Source organism: Pristiophorus japonicus, chromosome 6, assembly GCF_044704955.1.
Source record: "Pristiophorus japonicus isolate sPriJap1 chromosome 6, sPriJap1.hap1, whole genome shotgun sequence".
NCBI classification, from domain to species: Eukaryota; Metazoa; Chordata; class Chondrichthyes; family Pristiophoridae; genus Pristiophorus; species Pristiophorus japonicus.
The window spans coordinates 68,348,801-68,358,142 of record NC_091982.1 but is presented as its reverse complement, the minus strand read 5'-3'; the positions used below and the strand labels follow the sequence as shown (position 1 = coordinate 68,358,142).

The window sequence follows — 9,342 nt, the reverse complement described above, 5'->3', positions numbered from 1 at the left end:
TCGCATCATGACTTTCTCCATCTTTATCAATGGGGACACACATATTGCGTGATGATACCGTTTGAGTTCTCTGAAGAATTGGCAGAGCAGCTCTCCTGCTGGCTACACTGATGTAAGGTGTTATTTGTAAACCGCATTAGATCCACACAGGCCTGATGGACTCCAGCAAAATTCCCTTTGCTACTGTGTGTATCTATATAAAACACGCTGTGTGATACTGTATTTTATATATATATACAGGGGAGTGTGTGACATATATATATACTGCTGTCAGTGTGATTTTATACTATATATAATGCTGAGTGTGATATTATACTATATATAATGCTGAGTGTGTGATATTATACTATATATAATGCTGTGTGATATTATACTATATATAATGCTGTGTGAAATTATACTATATATAATGCTGTGAGTGTGATATTTTACTATATATAATGCTGTGAGTGTGATATTTTACTATATATAATACTGTGTGTGATATTATACTATATATAATACTGTGTGTGATAGTATACTATATATAATGCTGTGTGTGTGATATTTTACTATATATAATACTGTGTGTGATATTATACTATATATAATACTGTGAGTGATATTATACTATATATAATGCTGTGAGTGTGATATTTTACTATATATAATACTGTGTGTGATATTATACTATATATAATACTGTGAGTGATATTATACTATATATAATGCTGTGTGTGTGATATTTTACTATATATAATACTGTGTGTGATATTATACTATATATAATACTGTGAGTGATATTATACTATATATAATGCTGTGAGTGTGATATTTTACTATATATAATACTGTGTGTGATATTATACTATATATAATACTGTGAGTGATATTATACTATATATAATGCTATGTGTGTGATATTATACAATATATAATACTGTGAGTGATATTATACTATATATAATGCTGTGTGTGTGTATGTGGGTTCGCTGCACTTGGCCTTCTAGGCTAGCCGTACCCCGGATGGAGGAGAGGATTTCGGACTGCGTAGTCTTCCGTTGGGGTGCGTCCGTTGATGCGGTAAGTTGCGTTTTGGATGTATGGGATAAGTACCCACTTTCTTTGGTTTTAGTTAGTCCTTTTAGGTAATTTCTCACCCGTTGGCCGTTCAGAAGTAAATTGTAGAGTGGGAATAAATGTCGATTCTTCGGGTTTTGCTGAGTTGGTTTTGGTTGGTTGTTTCGCTGGTTGTGGTAGCCCGGGTTTGTCAACTTGGTTGCTGACAACCTTCCATTTCGTGAGCCTCGTGCTCAGTCGGTCCTTGACGATTTCTTGTAGGTTCCTTCATGACTCCATTTCTTCACTCCGGCTGCTTGTGTCTGTCTGTGTTCTGTTCGTGTCTGTGTTCTGTTCGAGTCTGTGTTCTGCTCTGTTCTGTGTTCTGCTCGTTTGTGTTCTGCTTCTCTCCTGTGTTCTGCTAGTTTCTATGTTCTGCTAGTATTTCCTTGTAAAACTGGGGGATAGATATATCCCAAAAAAAGGCTCCGTTATCTCCCATCAAATCTCTTGGGCTCTGTTTAAACTGTTCTGCCCATTGATTTTCAAATGTCTCCTTTGTCTGCAGTAACTTGATTAGGGTGTGAGAATGTGCTATCACTGGTTTTGCATTGTTTTAGGATTGTCCAGTTTCTTGACCATGATTTCCATTGTGCTTGATTGGGTAATTTGATTATCTCTTAGAGGATGAATAGCCTGGGGTCCTTAATGCACGAATTTGGCCCCACCTCCTGTATTTAGTAACTTTTTTGCAGCCAAAAATGTTGTAGAATCTTAAAATTGATATGCTCCTTCCCATAGATGTTTAGGGGATCTCAAGCTTCTGTAATTTATGTCCATTTTGAATTCCCTTTCCTATGAGTCCAAACACTGGGGGGTGCGGGGGTCTCCATGAATCAATGAATGCATCCCCTTTTATCCCCCGCAGGCCTCGTCTGCCCCTTTAAACTCATTTTAAAAGCCCAGAAAGGGATTCTTCTCCTCTGTAGGGGAAAGGTACCTGGAATTTTTGCGAGATATTACTAAATTCTACATTCTGTGAGTGTGATATTTTACTATATATAATACTGTGTGTGATATTATACTACATATAATACTGTGAGTGTGATATTTTACTATATATAATACTGTGAGTGTGATATTATACTATATATAATGCTGTGTGTGTGATATTATACTATATATAATACTGTGAGTGTGATATTTTACTATATATAATACTGTGTGTGATATTATACTATATATAATACTGTGTGTGATATTATACTATATATAATACTGTGTTTGTTATTTGACTATATATATTGCTGTGAGTGTGATATTATACTATATATAATACTGTGAGTGTGATAATATATTATATATAATACTGTGTGTGATATTTTGCTATATATAATACTGTGAGTGTGATATTATACTATATATAATGCTGTGAGTGTGATATTTTACTATATATAATACTGTGTGTGATATTATACTATATATAATGCTGTGAGTGTGATATTTTACTATATATAATACTGTGTGTGATATTATACTATATATAATACTGTGAGTGTGATATTATACTATATATAATACTGTGTGTGATATTATACTGTATATAATACTGTGTGTGTGATATTATACTATATATAATACTGTGAGTGTGATATTATACTATATATAATACCGTGTGTGATATTATACTATATATAATACTGTGTGTGATATTATACTATATATAATACTGTGTGTGTAATATTATACTATATATAATACTGTGTGTGATATTATACTATATATAATACTGTGAGTGTGATATTATACTATATATAATACTGTGTGTGATATTATACTATATATAATACTGTGTGTGATATTATACTATATATAATACTGTGTTTGTTATTTTACTATATATAATGCTGTGAGTGTGATATTTCACTATATATAATACTGTGAGTGTGATATTATACTATATATAATACTGTGTATGATATTTTGCTATATATAATACTGTGAGTGTGATATTATACTATATATAATGCTGTGAGTGTGATATTTTACTATATATAATACTGTGTGTGATATTATACTATATATAATGCTGTGAGTGTGATATTTTACTATATATAATACTGTGTGTGATATTATACTATATATAATACTGTGAGTGTGATATTATACTATATATAATACTGTGTGTAATATTATACTATATATAATACTATGTGTGATATTATACTATATATAATACTGTGAGTGTGATATTATACTATATATAATACTGTGTGTGATATTATACTATATATAATATTGTGTGTGTGATATTATACTATATGTAATACTGTGTGTGATATTTTACTATATATAATACTGTGTGTGATATTTTACTATATATAATACTGTAAGTGTGATATTATACTATATATAATGCTGTTTCTGCAAGTGGTCCGAAAACAAGTAATGCGCCTCTCATTAACATACGCGTATTTAACGACTGTTTCAGTTGCCCCCCAGGAGACCTGCAAAGCCGCCTTTACCAATATGGTGCTGCCCGTAACGCAGGCACAGATTGGGCATGGATCATTGCACCCTGAAATTGGCTCCTGTTTACGGGCACAACAAGGAGCACATTCTACCCCAATCTGTCTCCGTACCCGGGAGGAGGAATTTGGGGTACACCATTCTGACACAATGACGGACAACCTAATCCCAAGTATTCTGGAAAACCCATGATCCTGATATTGGGGCAGTCGGGATTCTGTTCTTTCTTTATTTTTAATGAAAGTTAAAGGATTTGATGGGCAGTCGGTGACTCAGTGAGATTTGTTTATCACACGTCCAGTATTGCACAGCGACTGAGGGCAATCTCAGTCATGGGCTTAGGTCAAAAAAATCCACTGATGCATTTCGATAAAAAAACATTTTTTTTGTCAAATGCGGAGTGCAAAAAAACCTGGCATTTCCTTCGCTCCATTAAAATGTCACAGGATTAAAAACTCACCAGAAGAGAAAGGTGAGATGTGATTTTAGAAGCCAGCCATGGCTCAGTGGGCAGCACTTAGTTCAAGACCCACCAGAGAGATTTGAGCACAAAATCTAGACTGACACTCCAGTGCAGTGCTGAGGGAGCGCTGCACTGGCGAAGGTGCCGTCTTTCAAATGCGATGTTTAACCGAGGCCCTATCTGCTCTCTCAGGTGGACGGAAAAGATCCCATGGCACTATTTTGAAGAAGAGCACGGGAGTTATCTCCGGTGTCCTAGGACCAATATTTATGCCTCAATCAACATCACTAAAAACAGATTATCTAGTCATTATCACATTGCTGTGTGTGGGAGCTTGCTGTGTGCAAATTGGATGCCGCGTTTCCCACGTTACAACAGTGACCACACTCCAAAAAATACTTCAAAAGTACATAAGGCTGTAAAGCGCTTTGGGAAATCCTGAGGTCATGAAAGTTTTAAATGCAAGTCTTTCTTTCTTTTCTGATTCATCTCTTCATTTCAAAGTCATTTGTGCTCACACTGGAATGATAAAGAACTACTTTATTTCAATGGTTTGGGATTGCAATTATCCAATATCTTCTCTTTTTCTCCATCTTAATAATGCCAGTCCCTCTTATTTCATAGTATTTTCCTGTCTGGATTCAAGCTTTATTTCTTGATCCTATGTTGAATTTACAGGACATAATCTGACAGGCTGTTGCCCTCCCTCCTCAAACCTGTTTTTATTTCGTATTTTTACTGGACTTTCAACCTGGAGAAATACTTTATTCCGGTCGAATCCATCAAAAGTCAGCCCCAGACTTTGGATCAGTGAAATCTGTCAGAGGCAGAATTACCTTAAATGCTCACATCCTGGGTGTTGTGGCATGGCATGGTAACTGCCAACAGAAAGAAGAACTTGCATTTCTATAGCGCCTTTCACGACCTCACGATGTCCCAAAGCACTTTACAGCCAATGAAATACTTTTGAAGAGTTATAATGTAGGAAACACAGCAGCCAATTTGCGCACATGCGGCGCTCCTTCAGCACCGGGCTGGAGTGTTGGTCTGGATTACGGGCTCTAGTCTCAGGGCTGGATTTTAGGCTTTGATGTTTTTGAGACGGTAATGGCGGTGGGGTGTTAAAGTTAGCACCCGGGAACAGTTTGCGCCTCAGTCGCTAAGTTTGGGCAGCTGGGCCCTGAGTCAGGGGGTGCAGCACTAAGGGAAGCGTTGTACACCTCTTGTGGGGCGTTACCGTGGAAAACTCCCGAGCTAAAGAGCTGGGCTGTGAGCGCGCCCGGAGATGCCTCGGGGGGTGGGGGGAACCTAAAATAAAACCCACAAAAACATTCACAAAACATTGGCCACCCCACCAGAACACAAATCGCTAAAAACATTAAAAGAACAAACAATCGCACTTACCTCAGGAGTCCATCACTCAGCTGTCCACTGACGGGATGGTGGGATGGCCCTAATTTCCTGGGTGGTCACTACGGGGCACGCTGCGGGGCGGACGAGTCGCGACCGGGAGTGTTGCACACCGGGCGCAGCTCTTCCGGGTGGTGCTACTCCGCGCCGCTGCTAAACCCCGACCCGAGGATCGCCGCGGGGCGCTGGAGGCTGGCCGCCCGCCCAGAACACCTCACCCCCCGTCATCGCCACCGCTCCGGGTCGGAAAACGGAGCGCAGAGGTCCCGAAAATCCAGCCCAGAGACTCTTATATTGTGGTTGATGGAGGTGCTAGTCCTCTGAGGCGGCCAATCACAGGCCTCCATTGTTAGAGTCACTTGAGGCTGGTGGTGGGGAGGACCCAGTGTTAGGTGTCTTTCCATCTGCCTGTCTCAATAAAGCTGGCACATTTGCTCTGGGTCTGATTTGGACTCATGTATGGGAGCACAAGCAATCTTGAAAAATCCCAAAGCTTCTGAACTTGCACCTAATTATAAAAAATAGCACTAATTTTTAGGACCCCATTTATGATTTTTCTTCTAACATCAAAATGAAAGGTTAAATATAGAGGACAAGGAACAACGAAAAATGCTATTTTGCTCATCCAGTTCCCTTTCTTAGCGATTTCAAGACCCAGTCCCCTGTTTATTGCCTCACTGCTGCATACCCAACTCCTTCATACCCACCCACACGTCCCCTCCACACACGGTGACACGGCCTCTTCCTGGCTACCTGATTAGACCATGAGCAGGAACATTTGATCTGGTTCTGGCTTCATCACATGGAACACTAGATCAGGTGACTGATGAATAACCTGGAATGCAGTGTGGCCACAATCTATTTATAAACACTGCACCAATCCTAGGGCTATTTCTATCCATTTCTAGTAAGTCTGGGACCAAATTAGCTGGAGCAGCAGATCCTCATGAGTAGGGTCTGGTGAAAAATAAAGAACAAACGTGCATTAATATAGCACCTTTCATATCCTCCAGACATCCCAAAGCACTCACAGGCAGTATGGTCACTGTTGTTATGTAGGTAAGCACAGCAAGCTCCCACAGAAACCTATGCGATAATGACCAGTTCATCTATTTTTGGTGGTACTGGTTGAGGGATTAATATCAGCCACGACACTGGAGAGAATTCCCCCGCTCTTCTTCGAATAGTGGCCGTGGGATCTTGTGCATCAGTCAGACAGGGCCTCACTTTAACATCGCGCCTGTAAGATGGCACCTCTGACAATACAGCACTCCCTCAGTAAGGCAACTTTAAACCCGTTTGCCTCTGAGTCAGAAGGTTGTGGGTTCAAGTCCCACTCCACCGACTTGAGCACATCAATCTAGGCTGACACTCTAGTGCAGTACTGAGGAAGTGCCGCACTGTCGGAGGGGCGGTACTGAGGGAGTGTTGCACTGTCGGAGGTGCCATCTTTTGGACGAGACGTTAAACCGAGACCCCGTCTACCCTTGGGTGATGTAAAAGATCCCTCTGCACTATTTTGAAGAACAGCAGGGGGGTATCCCCGGTGTCACAGCAATATTTATCCCTCAATCAACATCACTAAACAGATTATCTGCTCATTATCACATTGCTGTGTGTGGGAGCTTGCTTGTGTGCAAATTGGCTGCTGTGTTTCCTACATTACAACAGTGACTGCACTTCAAAAAGAACTTCATTGGCTGCAAACCAGGGGACATAGTCTAAGGATAAGGGGCAAGGCATTTAGGACTGAGATGAGGAGAAACTTCTTCACTCAGAGAGTTGTTAACCTGTGGAATTCCCTGCCGCAGTGAGTTGTTGATGCCAGTTCATTGGATATATTCAAGAGGGAGTTAGATATGGCCCTTATGGCTAAGGGGATCAAGGGGTATGGAGAGAAAGCAGGAAAGGAATTCTGAGGGAATGATCAGCCATGATCTTATTGAATGGTGATGCAGGCTCGAAGGGCCGAATGGCCTACTCCTGTACCTATTTTCTATGTTTCTATGTTTCTATGTAAGCGCTTTGAGATGTCTGATGGTCATGAAAGGTGCTATAGAAATGAAAATTCTTTCTTTTCTTTTTTACCAAAGCCCATCAGCGTGAATCCTAGTCGAGCAGGTTTGTTCAAAGGACGATCAGAGCAATTTGAAACAACAGCAACTTGGAATCAAAAAGTGCCTTTGGCGTAGAAAACGTCCCAAGGCTCTGTGCGTAGAGGGACGAAGAATAAGTCAGTCCATTGACTTTCCCTATTAACCAAGTTGGGCAATTTGCCTCGCGATTCTATGCTATTGTGCACTGGTCCTGATGCACTGTAGTGTTGCACAGGCAATTTGCTTACCAGTAATGCACTCTCCGAAATTTAACTGTGGGTTGGAAGGGGGCATGTCGGAAGTGTATCCAATGTATTATGGTTTGGCACCAACACTGGTGCTAGCCGAACCGCACACTACCGTGAGATGTGAGTGGCAGCCTGGTGCCAGTGGGACACTCTAAGGGATTGCCAGGAGCAGGGCTCTCCCTTCAGGAGCTGATGAATCTGTAGCTGGGGGCTACAGCTCAGATTCTGTCAGGCTCTTTTGTCAAGGAGACACAGTTAAAAAGTTTAATTGAGTTACAATCATTTAGCTGATCAGTGACAGAATTACTTCAGCCAGCAGGCTTTCTGAAAACGTTGTTCTAGCTGAATCCAATAAAGTGTTTGATTGATTGATGTGTGGAGCTGACAGCTGATAACTGCCTCCTCTGAAGGCTTTATATAGTCGTCTTTGACCCATCTGTGTAGAGCACATTCTGTGGCATTGATAACCTGATTTATTCTTGAGCTGGAATAAATGACTGATGCCGAAGACATAATGATGGTCAGGATTTTCTCGGGGAACAAAGGTTGTTTCGATACTTTGGTGGCTTGTGCACTTTGATGGGATCTGAAACCAAACTTTGAATTTGGATACCTTAAAAATGCAAGTAGATCTCTTCAAGGTGATATCATTAAAATCAGTTGGCATTTAGACATGCTTTGCTTATCACTGCTGGTTACAATGTTGTGAACCATGGGAGTCAAACTTGGGTTCATCACAGGTCAACAGTGATGTGTGAAGAATGGCACGTCTGGCTCTTAATGTACACAAACCTCAAGAGATGATATTCATGCAATTATCTAGAAATATACCTACAACTGCTATGTATTTTTCAAATCACAATTTTTGAAGTAGTACTTTTCAAGTTTCTGATATTTCATTCACTCCTGTACACTTCTGATCTTCACACTTCTATCCTCTAGCTGTAGGGAGACTCAAGCATTTCTGCATTTTTATGTTGATCCATAATTGATAACCATGGCATCACATGTTAAACAGCGTCCCATAAACCTTTTTTCAATGGTTAAAAACCATTATTATAGATTCATAGAATCACAGAACGGTTACAGCACAGAAAGAGGCCATTCGGCCTGTCGAGCCCATGCCGGCTCTCTACAAGAGCACCTCAGCCACTCCCCCGAACTTCCCCCGGAGCCCAGCAAACCATTTTCCTTCAGGTATTTATCCAACTCCATTTTGAAAGCCACGATTGAATCTGCCTCCACCACCCTCTTAGGCAATGCATTCCATATCCTAACCACTCGCTGTGTAAAAAGGTTTTTCCTCATGTCGCCTTTGGTTCTTTTACCAATCACCTTAAATCTGTGTCCTCTGGTTCTCGACCCTTCTGTCAATGGGAACAGTTTCTCTCTGTCTACTCTGTCCAGACCCCTCATGATTTTGAACACTTCCATCAAATCTCCTCTCAACCTTCTCCGCTCCAAGGAGAACAACCCCAGCTTCTCCAGTCTATCCACGTAACTGAAGTCCCTCATCCCTGGAATAATTCTTGTAAATCTTTTCTGCATCCTTTCTAAG

At 40.4% G+C, this 9,342-nt stretch overlaps 1 pseudogene; it reads right to left on the bottom strand.

Annotated features, from left to right (window-relative positions):
• Positions 1 to 575: 575 nt before the first annotated feature.
• LOC139266120 (dynein heavy chain-like) lies at positions 576 to 7,830 on the bottom strand (annotated as a pseudogene).
• Positions 7,831 to 9,342: the final 1,512 nt, after the last annotated feature.